The 16489-nt window shown below is 41.2% G+C and overlaps 2 long non-coding RNA genes across 2 annotated transcripts; one reads left to right on the forward strand and one right to left on the reverse strand.

Annotated features, from left to right (window-relative positions):
• Positions 1 to 3518: 3518 nt before the first annotated feature.
• On the forward strand, positions 3519 to 4545 carry LOC137140908 (uncharacterized). Its single transcript, XR_010916507.1, has 3 exons — positions 3519 to 3578; positions 4145 to 4213; positions 4302 to 4545. It is a non-coding gene; the product is annotated as an uncharacterized lncRNA (long non-coding RNA).
• Positions 4546 to 8752: 4207 nt separating this feature from the next.
• Positions 8753 to 16021, reverse strand: LOC137140860 (uncharacterized). The gene is made up of 3 exons (XR_010916496.1): positions 15759 to 16021; positions 12159 to 12202; positions 8753 to 9549 (listed from the first exon to the last, which is right to left on the reverse strand). It is a non-coding gene; the product is annotated as an uncharacterized lncRNA (long non-coding RNA).
• Between the last annotated feature and the right edge of the window lie 468 nt (positions 16022 to 16489).

The following is a 16489-nucleotide window of genomic DNA, read 5'->3' on the forward strand; positions in this document are numbered from 1 at the left end:
CCTTCAAAAGACAATGGAGGTCCCTTCCCTCTGTCCCACCCCTTTCCCACCCTTTGCACTTCTACTGTACAAAAGAGGATCATTAAGCAACTGTACATGTAATTGGAAAAAAATGGCAGGCTGCCAAATTCAGGAAGAATCAAACACAAATCTCCATTGCCAGTCTCATGTGAAGCACTTTGTGTATGTGTTTAGTCGTCATCTCACCCTACAGTTCAGGGAAAACCTTGTTGGGAGGGGGGGTTGTATGGGTCTCTGGAATTTGACCAATTGTGTAGGGTCTGAGTGGGCAGGGCTTGTCGTGGTGTGGAGCGATTGCTCCGATGTACAGGACTCTCACCCAGGCGTGCGGTGCTTGCAAGGATGTGCTGGAGTAGACAGGGTTTAGCTGGGTGTGCTGCTCAGGTGCAAACTATCTCAGGAATGCTTTGGTTTCTCAACTATTCCATACCTGAGTTATAACAGATTGATAGATTCAGAAAAACCTGTGACTGGTGCAGACATTTTTTACAGGGTTGCCAAGTCTCAGTATTCAGATTATATTTTATTAATTATTCATTATTATGTTCTGCATTTCTGGATAATTTTGGAAAAACAGAATGGCAGCTGAATGTCAACTTTTAATTACAGCAGCAGCAAAATTTACCATCATATCAGCAGCTACGTTAGAAAGAATCCTCTGTTTTTCAGCTGTATATTAAATATTCCCTTTCTGGGCAGCTGCATAGCAAAACCCTTTAATAGAATCTCATTTTGAGAATCAGTTTATTCATTTATTTACATAGTTGTTAATTCTTTTAATCATAACAATTATAGTTATCAAAGCAAGTATACTTTAAAATGTGAGCCAGGGGGAGGATAGGTAAGACGGCCAACAGCCACTCTGAACACCAAAGATTTATAACTTTTCTGAGCCAAATACTAATTTTGCAGTAATGTTGCTGTAATCAGGCCCTGAGAGCCATTAAATAACACCAAGACAAAAAGGGAGAGCTGAGGAAGGTAACAGAGCCTTATTTAACTTATAAAATATTCTACGTTACCTATATTTAGTGATATTTTCAATAGCATTGGTCTGAGATGTACTGATTATGGTGAGTAATTATTGTCAATCGGTATTTTATTATTAGTTAAGCACTGACTGTGCTCAGCACTGTGCAAGACACAAACATAAAGACAGTCCCTGCCCTAAAGAGCTCAGTCTAAAAGAGACAGAGATAATGGGGTCCTGATTCTGTCTAGCTCTGCTGTATTCACTCCAGCACAAAGGGGATGCAAAAACACCCACCAAATCAGAATAGAGAAGCTTGAACTTGATGCAGTGTCCAAGGGTAGGCGAATGGAGCGATCCAAAGAAGGGGAGTGGCAAGTTTGGATCAGTCAAGGACAATAATTTTAGCAGTATTTTGAATGGACTGGACTGTAGGCAAATGTTGTCAGTTGAATATCAGCCCGTGTATTTCTAATTCTCGGGAATGCATGGGCATCTTCAGTCAGAATACTACCCAGTTGGAGCACCAGGTAGCCTGTGCAGCTTGGCAAAGAAGCTGGACAAAGTATATGTTGAATTTGGTACTGCAGAGATGTACTTTAAACTAGTTAAACTTTACTTGCCCGCCTAAAGCTCTAAGCTGAAATCAGTTAATCAAATCATAGGAACTAGAGATGGAAGAGACCTAACAGATCACATCTCTTCCATCTTCAAAGTGGCCGATGGAGGTGAAATAATATACACTGGATGTGTGTTTGGGTTCGGCTGAAGTCTAGTCTTTACTACTGCTTTGGTCTCTCCTTACTGCATATCCAAAGAGGAACATTGGGCGGGGAAGAGAGGATATATTTTGCAGTCACCAAACACCAATAATGAGAGGCTTTTTTGGTGCAGCAGAGGATATTGGCAGATATTAAATTCATGATTTTTCTGGTTAAAAGCCTTGGAAATTCTTCAGGAGTAGCTATGAAACAAGAGTGTTCCTCTGGGAATTAGAGAGTGATTCTCTGTCCTGAGCCCAGAGCAGCTTTACCTCTTGAGGGCCCCTTTGCTACAAGGGAGTCAGATGTTTAGTTTCATCTTTTCAAGCCCTGGAATCACCACACATTTTACTTTAACAGACTGAAGGGGGAAAACCAGGAGAAATTTTAGAAAGCACTCTGGTTAAATAGCATTTACCACTAGCAACCTTCAGTCTCCAAGAATTAGCCTCTTCCTAACAGGGACAAACCAGAATTTGTCTACCCACTTTCTGGAAGGGACATTGAATTATTTGGACTGGGTCGGGGGTGGGTGGGTGGGGGTGGGGGGGGGGGAGAGAAGGGAAGGTAACTAAAACAAAGCAGAACTGTAAAGATTTTAAAGCCTGTTTTTCTTCTGAGATGGTGTATCCTTCCTGAACTAGATTGTTCCATCAGTGCTAGTTGACATAAGGAGTCTTTGGTATATTTACAATCTACAGAACCTCTCTGGCTACTTAAGCATTGCTGTTTTGCCTTTGATGGTCCATATTACCCAAACTTTACTTGCTCTGCTTAATACCTAAGACAAATTTGCAGCACAGCATGTCACCAGTCGTGGATCCTAAACTTTCAATAGCTTTAAAATAGACCAGAACATTTTGCTTCCCAAACAAAGGTACTTTGTTAAAATAGAATTGCATACTCATAGACTTTAAGGTCAGGAAGGACCATGATGATCATCTAGTCTGACCTGCTGCAGAACCTCATCATCCAATCCTGAAACAGACCCCTAACCTCTGGCTGAGTTACTGAAGTCCTCAAATCATGGTTTAAAGATTTCAAGTTATGGAGAATTCATCATTTACACTAGTTTAAACCTGCAAGTGACCCATGCCCTATGCTGCAGAGGCAGGTGAAAAACCCCCACGATCTCAGCCAGTCTGACCCAGGGGAAAATTCCTTCCCGACTCCAAATATTCTCTCTCTTGTATATGTCGTAGAACTACTGTATACCAGAGTGAACTGTTAAACTCTTGAACACTAGAAGCTTAAGAGTGCCATTAATTTCTGGATGACTTTTGGTTTCCTTTCAGGGAATTACAGAACCAACAGTTGTTGCAGTAATGGTATTCTTACACATTTGCTTTTCTTGTGGATAAAAAGCTAAATGACTTCAACAGTGAAAAGGGTCAATTCTACATATTGCACCAAATTTTCAAAGGGCCTCAAATCAACCTCCAAATTTGAATCTACAATGTTGAAAAGCTTAACTCTGAGTGCATAAATGGTACTGCTGCATCCAGACTGTGCTCACAAGTGTTGCTTGTGCAATCAGACTCAGGTTTTCACAGGTGCAAATAATCCACATTTTAGGCATTTTTTCTTTAAAAATTTCCTTCTATCTCATGTCACACTTGATGCTTTGGGGTGAGCTCCCAGCCAGTGGGAAGGTTTAAACACTTAGTTCTACTCATTGCACAGATATTGTTTTATTCTCCTGTACAATAAATGGGGAAAACTTGCTTTCCTAGCCTGGTCATTTGGTTTTCCTGTAAAATACATGCTGGAGAAGCAGATTGCTGAATAAAAGTTAACAATGGTAAAAAGGCACAGTTGGACTCAAGGTAAGCAAGGAGAGGTGACACAAAAGAGAAAACTGAGAAGGGAAAAGCCTGATCTGAACAGAAGTACTTCCTGTACAGTTCTTAACCCTAAATCAAATGTCCAAGATTACTAAACTGGAACCTGCCCAAGATGGGAGCTGGCTAAACTGTGCAGCTGCTTCTCTCTTTCCAGTCAACTGGAGAAAGAGAGAAGGAGATTAAGAAAATAATAGATAAACATGGGAGAGAGGGAAAGAGACAAACCAAAATGCAAAAGGGGTGCTTTCAACATAGTTCCTAATGTTAATATCCTCCTAATTTTTGCACTAATGATTATGGGAGCTACCAAACTTTGAAGTTTTGTTGCTAACAGTTGCTTTTTCGTTTTATAAAAATGTTGGATTTAGGAGTATTTCATTTGGCTGGGTATTTGCTGTGGATTCCAGTCGAAAAGGATTTGTGAATCAAACAGCCAAATCTATAGCCAAAAAACCTATTTCCTTATATTTTTAGGAAACTGATAAAAACTCAGAAATTGCCAGTTGTGCTTTTGTATAAAGGTTTGTTTTTTTTAATTCAAATCTAAGGATTCAGTGGAGGACCCCTAAACTCATCTCAGTTGTGACCTCACCCAGATGTGAGAGTTCCCTGGAAAGGTGAAAGACCAGTGCATTAACAACTCACTTGTGCCATTTAATTACAGAGTCCTAGCCAGCATTTACTAATTCTTTGCTTCTCTGACAGGGCTATCTGGGAGAAGAGAAAAATGAAAGCTAAGAAATCAAGGATAAAATAAAGAAACTGTAAAATATAAAAGTAAAGATGCAAGGAAAAGACAGTATGAGGCAGAGCTGTGTTCCTTGTATGAGGCTGGTTGACACCGGACTCCAGGGTGCTTTGCTACAGAGCTCTGAACCTCTTGCACACTTCTCCACTTCTCTTTGAGTGTTGTTTTGACAGAACATTCTCCTGTCATTTACTGACAGTCTAGTCTGAACATGAACGTTGTCTCTTTATAAACTCCTCTCATAGCAGAAGTGTGTGCTGGGTATAACACCTTCACGTGGCAGAAGAAAACGTATTTCCATTCAGGAGAATGCATTCAACAGCAGCAAGAGCAAGGGGTGGAGTAAAGGGACTTCTATTATCTCTAATTTTAGATTAGGGCTGAATAATTGGATGGGCATTAATAACATTTATAAATGTTCATGCTAAGATAATGATAAGAGTAATCAACTATTCCACTTCAAGACATCAGCTGATTACCTTCAAGGAGCAGAAAAGAATCCACATTCCTCCATCTCCCACAAATAACAATGTATTATGGTAGGTTCTCAGAAAAACATCAGGTACAATCCATTGCTGGAGGCAGAACAACAGACTAGGTGAACCAGTGGTCTGATTCAATGTGGCAATTCCTTCCTACATGCCTAATTTCACCAGTTTTCTCGTCGTTACAGTCTCTTCCATTTATACCAATTAGGTGCAGATCTCAGTCTCCTGGCAAGCTGCTAGTATGATTCATAGCTGGGCAATACTTTAGTAGGCATACTTGCTCTAATTCCATGTGGTGGTGCTCCATATCCACATGGAAAGGTGATCTCTGACAAGCAATGTCCCCACTGGTCTGTTTTCCATTATTGAGCTGTCTGTAGACCTAGAAGCTTCTGAAGTGTATGCCATGCACAGACCAAGAAGGCCTCATGCTCTTAACCTTTGCAAATCTCTGAGCAATGCAACAGGAAAAGCAGCTATTTCTTCAAAGTCAGGTATGGGGAGGAGGAAAGACCCCTAATTGTCACAAACCCTGGGGATAAGAAGGGGTAGGAACCATCTGTCTGGAATTTTCTAACAGCTTCATATGTCACCATGAGATTTTCAGTTAACTACTGCTAAGAGAGGAGTAACCAGTCTCCTTATGTATCAAATTACGTCTGTGCTCTTACTGTTGCTTTTCAAACAGAGGTCACTGAAGGCTAATTCTGGATTGTGCTTCCTCCTGTTACATGGGTAGAAAGATAAAAGGGGGAGCCACTTTTTCCCAGAGCCTCAAGCGGCCCGATATTTTTCCTGAACTGTAATACTCATTTTCTACATGCTTTTATTTCCTGTCCTCCCCCCAAATCACCCATGCTGGGCCCTCAGTAGTGCTGCTTACACCTAAAAAAATAACAGTTTGAGGGATGGAACTTCTGGCAGGACAAAGCAAATTGGCAGGACAGCTTTTGGCAGAACACAACAAACATATGTAGCAGCGAACTTCAAGATGAGTGAAAAATGGCCCCTGGAGTGAAAGAGGGAAAGACATCTATAATGTGGCTGCCCTACGGGCCTGAGCAGCAAAGCAGAATGCAGGAGCTTAAAGTAACACACTGAAGCAGATGTGAGCACTGCAACACATGTCTCAGAGGAGCTTCTGATAAGCAATCAGCAACTCTGTTTTCTGCATTTAGGGATTTCCCGCTTACTTGCTTTCTTTCTTTCTTACAAGGTTTACAGAAACAAACCAGAAGAAAAAAGACACTTGCTCCCTCCCTCAAGAACTGAGAAACTAGCAATACTCATTCTCTGTGATGAGTCCGTGCACCCAACAAGTGAGGCATACTACACACACTCCGCATTTCCTGATGCTAAATTGACAGGCCTTTTGCAAATGCAGAGCTACTTCTGTGAATTTCACAAACATTTCATTTCCCACTTGAGCTTGTGTTTCCAATGGGTAAAAAAGGCACAAGGTTGTGAGACACTTTGATGGTATAACACCTCCTGATAGCACATTATCCAGTGTTACCTCCCCAGATCAGTGCCACGTACTTCATTCTCGTCACCAAATACATCTTGAGAGTTTGGAGGCGGGGGGAATTACAAACAAACAAAAGCCCAAAGTATCTTTGAGATGAGCTAATGTGTTGCAGGGTAACATTTAGATTTTACTCTGCTCAACAGGAATAGGTGGAGTAAAACAAAGGGCCATTCGGTCCCTTTGGTTACCCTTCTCCCTCACCTCACGTTATTTTGAAGAAATGTATGCTGGTGCTTATAGCTTCATAAAGGCATCTAAAAATCTGAGTTTCTGTTGTTCTTGGTGCTGATCTAAAAGGCCATGCTCAATTCACCAGAAGCAAAACCCTACGTGCTAATCACAAAGGAGAACAACATCATCTTTTCTGCTCTATAAATAGCCACTTTTTGTACTTTTCAATACAAAAATTATCTACTACTTGCTTCCTGCTCTTGGTCACATGGAGTTGGTTTTTTTGATCTTTCCTAAATGAATAAAATGACTCTGGGCCTTAATGAATAAAATAAATCTAAGGGTAAATATGGGATATTCACACATACACTAACGCTGGTGCACAGAAGACATGAAGATGTCTCTCCTTCCTTCTCAATTGATAGCTGGGATGCTTTTCCATTCTACTGGAACTGGATACTACCAGAATACTGTAAACAGTCTAAGATTTTTTTGTTTGTTACCCCTGCTAGCATGAATATAAATAAGCTGCTGGTGGGATCTGTTTATGAATTGGAGTTGGAGTTGTGGTAAATGTCTGAGAGACAGAAAACCAGCTTTTCTGAGAGCCCACAATGCTATGGAGGGTGAAGAATTGCAGAAATGAAAACAATGCGGAGGCCCCTTTCCCCTCTTTTCCCGCCTCCCCTCCTTCTTCTTTCCTGCCTCGCTTCTGTTTGTTTTGCTTTCTCTCTTTCTGAATGAACCCCCCCATTCCCTTTCCGCCCCCTGCTCAGGCCCCAATGCTGGTGCCTCTTTCTTGGAACTGTGCTGCATGCCAGTTGGAGGCCAGTGTGGGGAGGGGAAGTAGGGAGGGGAGGGGGCAGAAGGAGAGAGCTTTCCTGCAAATCACATGATTACCCGGCTTATATAAATCACAGCTTGTTTTTCTCCATTTACTGGGGATTTAAAGGCGCACAGTCTCTTTTTCAGGGAAGAGTCTTGTTCGGCCATTTCAAAGTCAGGCCTCAGTCCTGGCATCATGCATAAATAAGGAGAGAGGTCCTTCAGATCTTTTTATCAGTATTAGAATCAGTCAGTAGATTGCACTTTCTGATGCAAGGAGAGGCTACAGTCAGGATAAAGATGGACACATCCTAGAGCATGCCATAAGCTCTATACATACAACTTCACTGAAATACAGCCACATCTGTAGTGAATGACAGCTATGTGAACTACACACTGCATACCACCAGCTGAGGACATTTTGGCCAAGGATATTGAGGCAAACATTTTCTTTCTAAGAAAGCACCACAGGATCTTTAAAGTCAACCTAAGCAGACAAAGCCTTGATTTTTAAGATCTGTGAACAGTGAAAGCTTGAAGTTTTATCTACCATGGAAGAATGAAGAGGTGAGTCAGTCCAGCCAGAAGAGTATAGCTATATCAAACCTGATGTTTAGATCATTATACCATCTGCTCCAGATGGTTATTCAGCTTCCACTGTTAAAGAAACTATTAAGAAGAAACAGGAACTTGTCTCAAATAGTAAAGCTAGAAAGCTATTATTTATAAAAAATCTAAGGTAGATGGAAGTAACCATTCTATAGAAGTTGGCTGGCTGGAATTTTGGAAAGCACCCTAAAATGATACGCTAAGAACTCTTAGCACCTGGGTTTGTGAGGAAGAGCAATGGGTGCAAGCTGTGATATTTATTTCAGAGTCTCCAGTGGCTGTTTAGAGGACTTGGAAAATCTCTGTCTCTTGTCCTTCTAGGAAGGTTTCCAACTACCCTTCATTCTGTATGACACACCTGTATCAGTCCTAAGATCATTTTCCATCCTACGAAGACCTGTGGATGAGTGGGGACTCACTTAGGAAGAGGCCACCACAGGAAGCCAAAAGACTACTTCTCCATATGTCATGTGCATTTCAGAACACATTCCATTGAATGCTGTATTGTCAGAAATAAAATGAAGATCAAGTGCTAATTTCTTTCATAGAAACAAACCAGAAACTGAGAGGAAATGGACAAACTTTAACATTTGCAGAAATATATTTCTTTAAAAGCTAAAGTATTTTTTCACCAAAGTTTTTTTTTTGGGGGGGGATGCTATATATTTTAAGTAGGAGGTGTTAATGTTGAGACTATTGTGTATATAAATATAGGGGGAATGTATATCATCTGTAGCTGTACTGAATTAAAACCAGCAAAAGCAAGATGCTTGAGACAATTAATTATTTTGTGCAACACTTCATAATGTGTGACACTAATAATGAAGCAGCAGGGCTGGAGGTATTGGACAGGGCTTCATATTATTGGGGGAAAGGGGAAAAATCAGCAAGCTGAAAAGGCACAGAGAAAAACAGGACTTTTCAAATGGCTAAAATCCTTCTTCAGATATAAAGGTTCACTACACTCAAACTGGGATATAAAACCCTTTCCTCCCACAAGTATTTCCTCCTTTTTTTCTTTGCTACATCGTCATCGAGGTAGCAGACATAAAAATTCTGGGCCATGTTCAGCCCGGGAATAAGAAAACTCCATTGGTATCATTGAAATTACACCTGCTTTCTCTGGGGCTGAATGTGGACTTAAATCTCTATACCCTAATAGCATTAATGCTATAAGGAAGATTGTGTACACAATGCCCCATACTGCAAATATCCTGTTCCTACAAGACGAAATTTCCTGCAGATTGAGGAAAAGCACAATCATGCACTCTTCGCTCTGTAACTGACAGGGATAGTTCTACAAAAGAGTCTGCATCAAGATTGCTTTGATGGATTATTTGTTCATACAGACAGAAGTAATTTGCAAGTATGTAAAGACATCTTCTGGAAGATACCAAAATTTTAATTAGGGATGGGAGAATCTGATCAAGTGCATTTTAAACCCATTTAAAATTTCTAGTTCCACATTTACTCCTAGAACCACTTCTTTGGAAAGCTGTGAACAGTGCTGCATCTCCGGAGAGTTTGGATGTTTTTGTTTGTTTTCCATGTGCACACTGAAGAGGTCCATCCGCTTACAATCCCCTGAAAGAAAATCATCAAATATTTTGCTGTTCCTAGGCAACCAGCATCTCCACCAGCATGCCCGAGTTGCTATTGGTTGTGAACACAGTATCTTGTAAATTTTAGAGGTGCCAGCCACCACCGTAGTAGTGTGCTGGGTGTGCAAGAAGTAAGCAGCCTTGATTCACAAGTGTAGCATCAACAGAAAGAATACTGGGTAATACAGGCACTAGAACCAACACAGCAACAAGGTCAGGACTGACCCAAACTGATACACTGTTGCTGGATTTAAAAATTACCTGTGATGAATTCACACTAGTAAATGAAATCAAATCACACCTTGGGCCAAATTAATCTCTGGTGTAATTCCACTAAATCATCAGAGTTATGCCAGAAAAGAATATGTCAGTCCTAGCAAATACAGGAATTTACTGTAGTGCCTTTGAATGTGTTGATAAACCTTGGTAAATATTTGGATGGTAGTTTGTTCTGTTCGACTTTATATTTATCTTCTTAGGTTTACAGGGCAGGGTTGTAGTTTGCTTCTCAGGAAAGGACTAGTCACATCAGTATCAACTGAAATAACAGCAAGTGATTGTATGTGAACTTATGACGGCAGTGGTAAAAGCAGAGAAGGGCAGTAAGAGCATGTGGGTCTACGAGCGGAGATGTTGCAAATCTGTGTGTGGAACAAACTGTGCTGAGTGTGTTCTATGCAAGGGAAAAGTAGTGTGTATGTGCATGCAGGGGAAATTATTATGTTGCTATGTGTGAGGGAAGGCACGTATGTGTGGTGCATGAGAGTGTGGCAGGAATGGAGCATGTGTGTGATAGAAACACACGCGCAAGTGGGCAGGAATATGAGTGCGAAGAGACTTGTTTATTCTGAAAAGGAAGGGTTTATGGCTGACCTGAGTGGAGCTGTGCATAGCAATGACAGGGTTTGGCAGTGTGCAAGTGGCAGTTGATTTTGCTCTGCCTTTATCAGTACATGTCACTGAAGCAATATGGAATAACATTATTTTTCAGCAGCTTTGTTTAGCCTGTCAAATAATGACATAGAATTAAAAAACTTCTTATAAAAATAGCAACACAAGTTCCACATTTTTGTATTTTAACGTAAATTCAGATGAAGCAGATCGTTACACTGTTCTGGGGAGCTAGCATGTAAATATGATCTGGCTTGGTTTCATCATCATTGCTTATACTTTTTTTTTTTTTTTTTTTAAATAGACTAGCAAACTGGGATTCTATGTTTTAAATTTTTTTTAACAGATTAGTTATTTCCCTCCTGTCCCTTATTACTTGGCATTTTTGAAATGCTGAACTTACTTTTCATTCAGCTAGCCTTTTTGTTTGTGCACATACTAGTTTAGAGGAAATATGTGTAGATATATAGTTTACACTGCCTTACTTAAAGGGCCCGGTCATGTTACTGTTCAGAATTTTTTTTTAAAATGTTCTTCCTTATTTATAATACCACCTGCAAATTTGAAACTGAAACCTTCTTCCTTACAAAAGTTTCTTTCAGTTGCCTAAGCACAGTGATTTGTTACTGCATGGTAGCTTATAAGCACTTGAGTTGCACAAACTGGTTTGCTGTTGTAGGGTTGCTTGAGTGTTGGCCTGCACACATTCGTTTGCTGCTGTAAAGGTAACTCAGGAGTGCGGGTACAAATCTTTTTTATTTGGGGTCTGCTTTTAGTGCTGGAATGCTGATACTGTATTTTAAAATAAACATTGAAGTCCTTATTTTGAATAAGATAATTATATGCACACTATAAACAGGCAGATATAATGGTAATAATGGAGACCTATTAGAATAGATAAAGAGAAACAATACATGTGGAAAATTCTGGCCCTTCCATACCTTCATAATATCTTTAAAAAGTAAAAATCAACACCACCATAGTGACTGTCAAAATCCAATCAGATAGCCCATTTTACAACTATTTGACTGTATCACTCTCCTCCTTCATATTTTGCTATTTTTATTATATTGTTAGCTTTTTGGGATGGGGATCCTGACCTCGTGTTGATAGAATATCTAGCACAACGGGGTCCCACTCTTGGTTGTAGTCCCTGTGTGTTACTGCAATTTAAATAAATAAAATTGTCTTTTTTTTAGAATTCTGTCTCATTCAGATTTACCTGCCTGTTTTATATTTTAGTCTAATTGCATAATAAAACATCAGTACATAGCTAAGTAGGACATAAAGGATTCTCAAACCTTTTAGCTCTTCTCCTGTTTATCCTTCTTGAGCTTCTTGTTGCTGTTTATTTTAGGGCTCAAAGTATTGGCTTGACTGTGTGTATTAGGTGTGAGACACACAAGGTGGGTGAGGTACCGACACAGCTAGAACACTTTATTTGGTATGGTCTGATGCAGATTAGCCAGAGTCAGCATTTCACAAAGCTTTCTCAGCCCCCTCTCCTCCTGATTTGCAACATCTCTACTCTTCCCACCCTGGGCCTCCCTTGCAGAGAGGCTGCCAAATACAGCACATCAATCTGGTAGTGTTGTAACAGGGATAAAAGTCCAGGAGGGGCCATGCCAGCAATCTGGAACTATTATATTTCCATTTCATTACCTGAAGCCTTGGGGGTTGGATCTGAAATCTGTGCCTTACCTGTTTAGGTGTGTGTTGAGGCTTCTGGGAGATGCCAGTCCCACCTATTACAAAAACAATTACACATTTTCTTTTGGATCAACACATGGAGTTTGAGAAATTAGATTGCTCTGAGGGTTTTTTTTGTTACACTTGTATTTAAGCATGTATTGCTTGCCTCAGTAACTCTTTGCTATTCATTCTCTGGATAATAACCTAAAGATCCAGAGTCATTACTTTTCTCTTCTCATTAACCAGTTGATTAGACTAGGGAAATTACATAAAATACCATGGACAAAGCAATATTTGAGTAAATAGAGTAGATTGACACTCCATTTTTAAAAAATGTGTTTGAGGAAACGATGCCACCTGCTGGGCACTTGCTGTAAAATCTGTAAAAAGGAGTATTAAAATAATTTCCACACTCAGCTAGAAACCCAGCCACCTCTAACCTGACTGGAATATTTCAGCGATTTTTCTCTAAAATTATGACTTCTCATATTTTCATGTCTTCAAACTCAAAAAAAACTTCCAGCTGCGATCACAGGTTCAATCCTTCTAGGAGTATAATGCAGTGTTTCCTGCATGGCCATATTTAATTCCCATGGAAAGATATATCACTCTAAATCCCACACACATGGTCCAGATATTTAGGGCATCCAACAACTGATTCCCCTCATGATTTAGATATTTGGCATATCCATTGGCAGAGGTGCACAATACACCCTTGATGAAAGGAACAGGGTGTGTGGCCACATGGCTGGTGCAGTTTACGTCATTCACTTGTGTATCACTGGGTGAAGTATCTAAGGGTCTGATTCTAATATCATTATTCTAAATTGCCGGATCAATTTAGGCAGGCAGAATGTATTGGAATTTAGTCAGGACACCAGGATTCAAATGCCATGCCATCTTTAATGATGATAAATAGTCAGGGTCCTGGGTGTATATCATATCCAAAATAGCACATCCAGCAGTGCATTGTCCCCTAACATCACAGTGAGACTCTAGGTCGGTATTCACTCAGAGGGAAGACTGACACCTACTCAATCACCAGTCCTACTTCCTGCAGCATTATCCGTGAGGAAAGAATTGCTCGTAAGAGCAGACAAAATCACAGCATGTAGTGGTACAGCAGCAGGTGTTTATTTATGCCAGAAATACTTTCTAGGAAGTCATAACAGAGACACCTCCTCTTGGTATGTACACTACCAAATTCCTCTGCTTTCTGAGGATGAAGCTGTGCAAGCATATGGTTCACAGGCACAGAACAAATATTTCATTAATCTTGGGTGAGGATTCTCTTCTACGTATGTTCCTCTCTATACTCTTTGGCAACTGCTCCCCTTCCTGGACATCCTTCTTTCTGCAGTACTTATATCTTTTAAAAATATGGATAACTTCTGTGTTTTCAGCTGTGTTGTGTTTGGATATATAGTAGAACGTCAGAGTTACGAACACCAGAGTTATGAACTGGCCAGACAACCACATATCTCATTTGGAACCGGAATTACCACTCAGGCAGCAACAGAGACCAAAAAAAAAAAAAAAAAGCAAATGCAGTATAGTGCTGTGCTAAACATAAACTAATAAAAAAAGGGGAAAGCAGCATTCTTCTTCTGCATAGTAAAGTTTCAAAGCTGTATTAAGTCAATGTTCAGCTGTAAACTTTTGAAAGGACAGCCATAATATTTTGTTCAGAGTTATGAACAACCTCCATTCTAGATGTGTTTGTAACTCTGAGGTTCTACTGTATCTAGAGCAGTACTTAGATCTGAGAACTCCCAGTGGTCTCAGACAAACCCATCTTTCCTGGTACAGTGAATTTTCTTTAATAATATTTACTTATGTATTTATATATTTGAAAAGAGACGTAACATTTCCAGGTCTTTTAAATAAAAAAGGGGGAAGGTTGTTTTTTAGCTTCTGGGTTGCTGTTATTTATTGCTAGTTGTCCCATCTTCACCAGCAGTAGAATGTTCCTTGTACTGCTGTCATCTTGCTCACGTTAATGTTTTAAATTCTAATCAGTTTTGTTTTGTTCAGTGCTATTATGATGGATCTAGCTACATCATTCAGAAATTTAGGCACCAGCTGGAACAGCACTGGGAATGGGCTTTCTTTGGTTATTGATGTATGTCCTGCTGGAGGTACAACAATGCTAAAACAACCAGGCATATTAATATCCAAATTTATCCTTCACAGTTTGGCCTCCTTGGTGACAGTGAGGCATGGGCTAAAGCTACATTTAATCCAATTAGTCTTGATCTCTCAATCACAAATTTACTTCTATCCCACACGCTCCTACCTTAGTGTTTATATCACACTGTTTATTACTGAACATGGTGGTGAAACTGAAGTTAAATAAAATGGAGTATGTCGGTGCTGGTAGTCTGTGGAGAGTTGGCAAGTCACAAGGTGCTGGCTTTTCCTGGTTTCCCATTGCCTGGATGCCTGTAAAAGCAGCTGTAAACAAGGAGGAAGAGCCAGCCTAGCCTAGCCAGCTCCATTAGGAGATGCTGTGAGATGAAAGGGGAGCCACCATCAGGAGAAGTAGGAGTTGCCAATGGGACTGGAAGCCTGAGTCCAGACTCAGGGACAGACTGCTCAAAGCAGAAGGGAACCAGGCAACTGGTGCAGAGGAGTGGAAAAGAAAGGGACAAAGAAACATATGCCAAGGTACCAGAGGGGAACAGCTCAGAGGGAGAAGTGAAGAGCAAAAATGCAGGTGTGATTGTTTTTTTTAAAAAGATAAGTATCTTTAATGCAATGCATATTCTAACTTTACCTCGATACGTTCCTCATTTTACTTTTCCAGATAGGCAATTATGGTAGTTACATAGGGCTGATGCCTAACTATGAATGAGATCCTATTGAGAGGAAAGATGTCCTCACATAACCCACACTGCCAGAGTCTGAGAGCCCCTGGTCTACATCAAAGTTCATTTCACACTCTCTGCTGTGTTATTTTGGAGGCTGTGTCCCTCTTACTTTGGATTCTGACAGACCTTCTCCTTAAAGGTTCACATCCCATGAAATGGTTTCTTTGGTCAAATGAAAAAGCCCCACGTCTTTTGCAGCCTGTCCTCTACAACCTTCCCAACCTTTTTGAGTGAAAGCCCCACTAGTTAAACCGCACACCCCCACCCTGCCATAAACACATATAACTCCTATAAATACATATAATGATAATAATACCACTAAATTACATTAACAAACATTTTAAAAAATTACTCTTCCCTGAGTAAGCAACTAAGCCTTCCCTGGCACAGCCACCACTGAATGCCCCATGTGGCCCTGCCTCTTCCTGTCCCTCATGAACTGAGGGTAATGGAGGCAGCAGGGGCTGTCCGGGGCTGCTGCTCCTCCTCTCTGACCAGCATGGGGGGCTAAATGACCTCAATATATTACTGAAGCCTCATGAACCTCCTGTAATCTTTGGCACACACTCCCCCCCCTCAAGGGGGTCCTGCACCCCAGGTTGGGAACCGTTGTTCTACAACAGGGCTACAGTCAACTCAAACACTCTTCCTGTCATTTTTATTACTCTCCTACAACCAAACCGCCCCCTCTCAAAGAAAAGGAGAAAAAAAAAAACCTCAAATTTTGAAAATCACTTACCTTTTCCAGGCTCCACTACACAGATGTTTTCTGCCTGATGGAACAGATGCTCCAGTCACTCACGTACTGGCTTATTTACAGCCTTCCAGAGATGCCGTGGGAGCCACAAAAGGGTCTGTTTCCTTACCTTCCTCCCGGGACACACACCAAAGGAAATCGCAGGCACAGGTGGTGAGCGCAGGTACCAGCTGCTAGCACCAGTGCAAGCACTGCTCTCAGGCCAGGCCAGGCCAGGCAACCCCTGAGCCAGGGGGAAGAGATTAAATCTGGATTGGGAGGGAGAACAAGCCAGTGGTTAGGTTGCAAGCACAGGACTTGGGAGACTTTTCAGTTCCCTGCTGTGAGAGACTCCCCCCCGGGGGAAACATGAGCAAGCTGCTTAAATCTGTGCCTCAGTTTCCCCTGTAAAATCAGGTCACAGCACTTCTCCACCTCACAGGGGTGGTGTGAGATTACATCCATGAACGCCTGGGAGGTGCTCAGCTGCTACAGTAATGCGGGGGAGGGGAGGCTATAAACATATTGGATCCCCAGAGTGGGTTTTTGAGACAAACAAAACCTGTTGGGGGAAGCAGGGGAGGATTTGGGGGATACTGCTGGAAAGCAAGGTAGGCCTGGCCGAGCTGCTGCCGCCTGAATGAGGAGAGAAGGAGGCTAGTGGAGGAGCCCAAAGCGGCTGCTAATCGGCTGGGGGAAGGGGACACTAGAGCGGGGAGGAGGGTTTGGAAGAC

This window comes from Emydura macquarii, unplaced genomic scaffold, assembly GCF_026122565.2.
Source record: "Emydura macquarii macquarii isolate MOO-44397 ecotype Brisbane River unplaced genomic scaffold, CSIRO-AGI_Emac_v2 contig_2994, whole genome shotgun sequence".
NCBI classification, from domain to species: domain Eukaryota; kingdom Metazoa; phylum Chordata; order Testudines; family Chelidae; genus Emydura; species Emydura macquarii.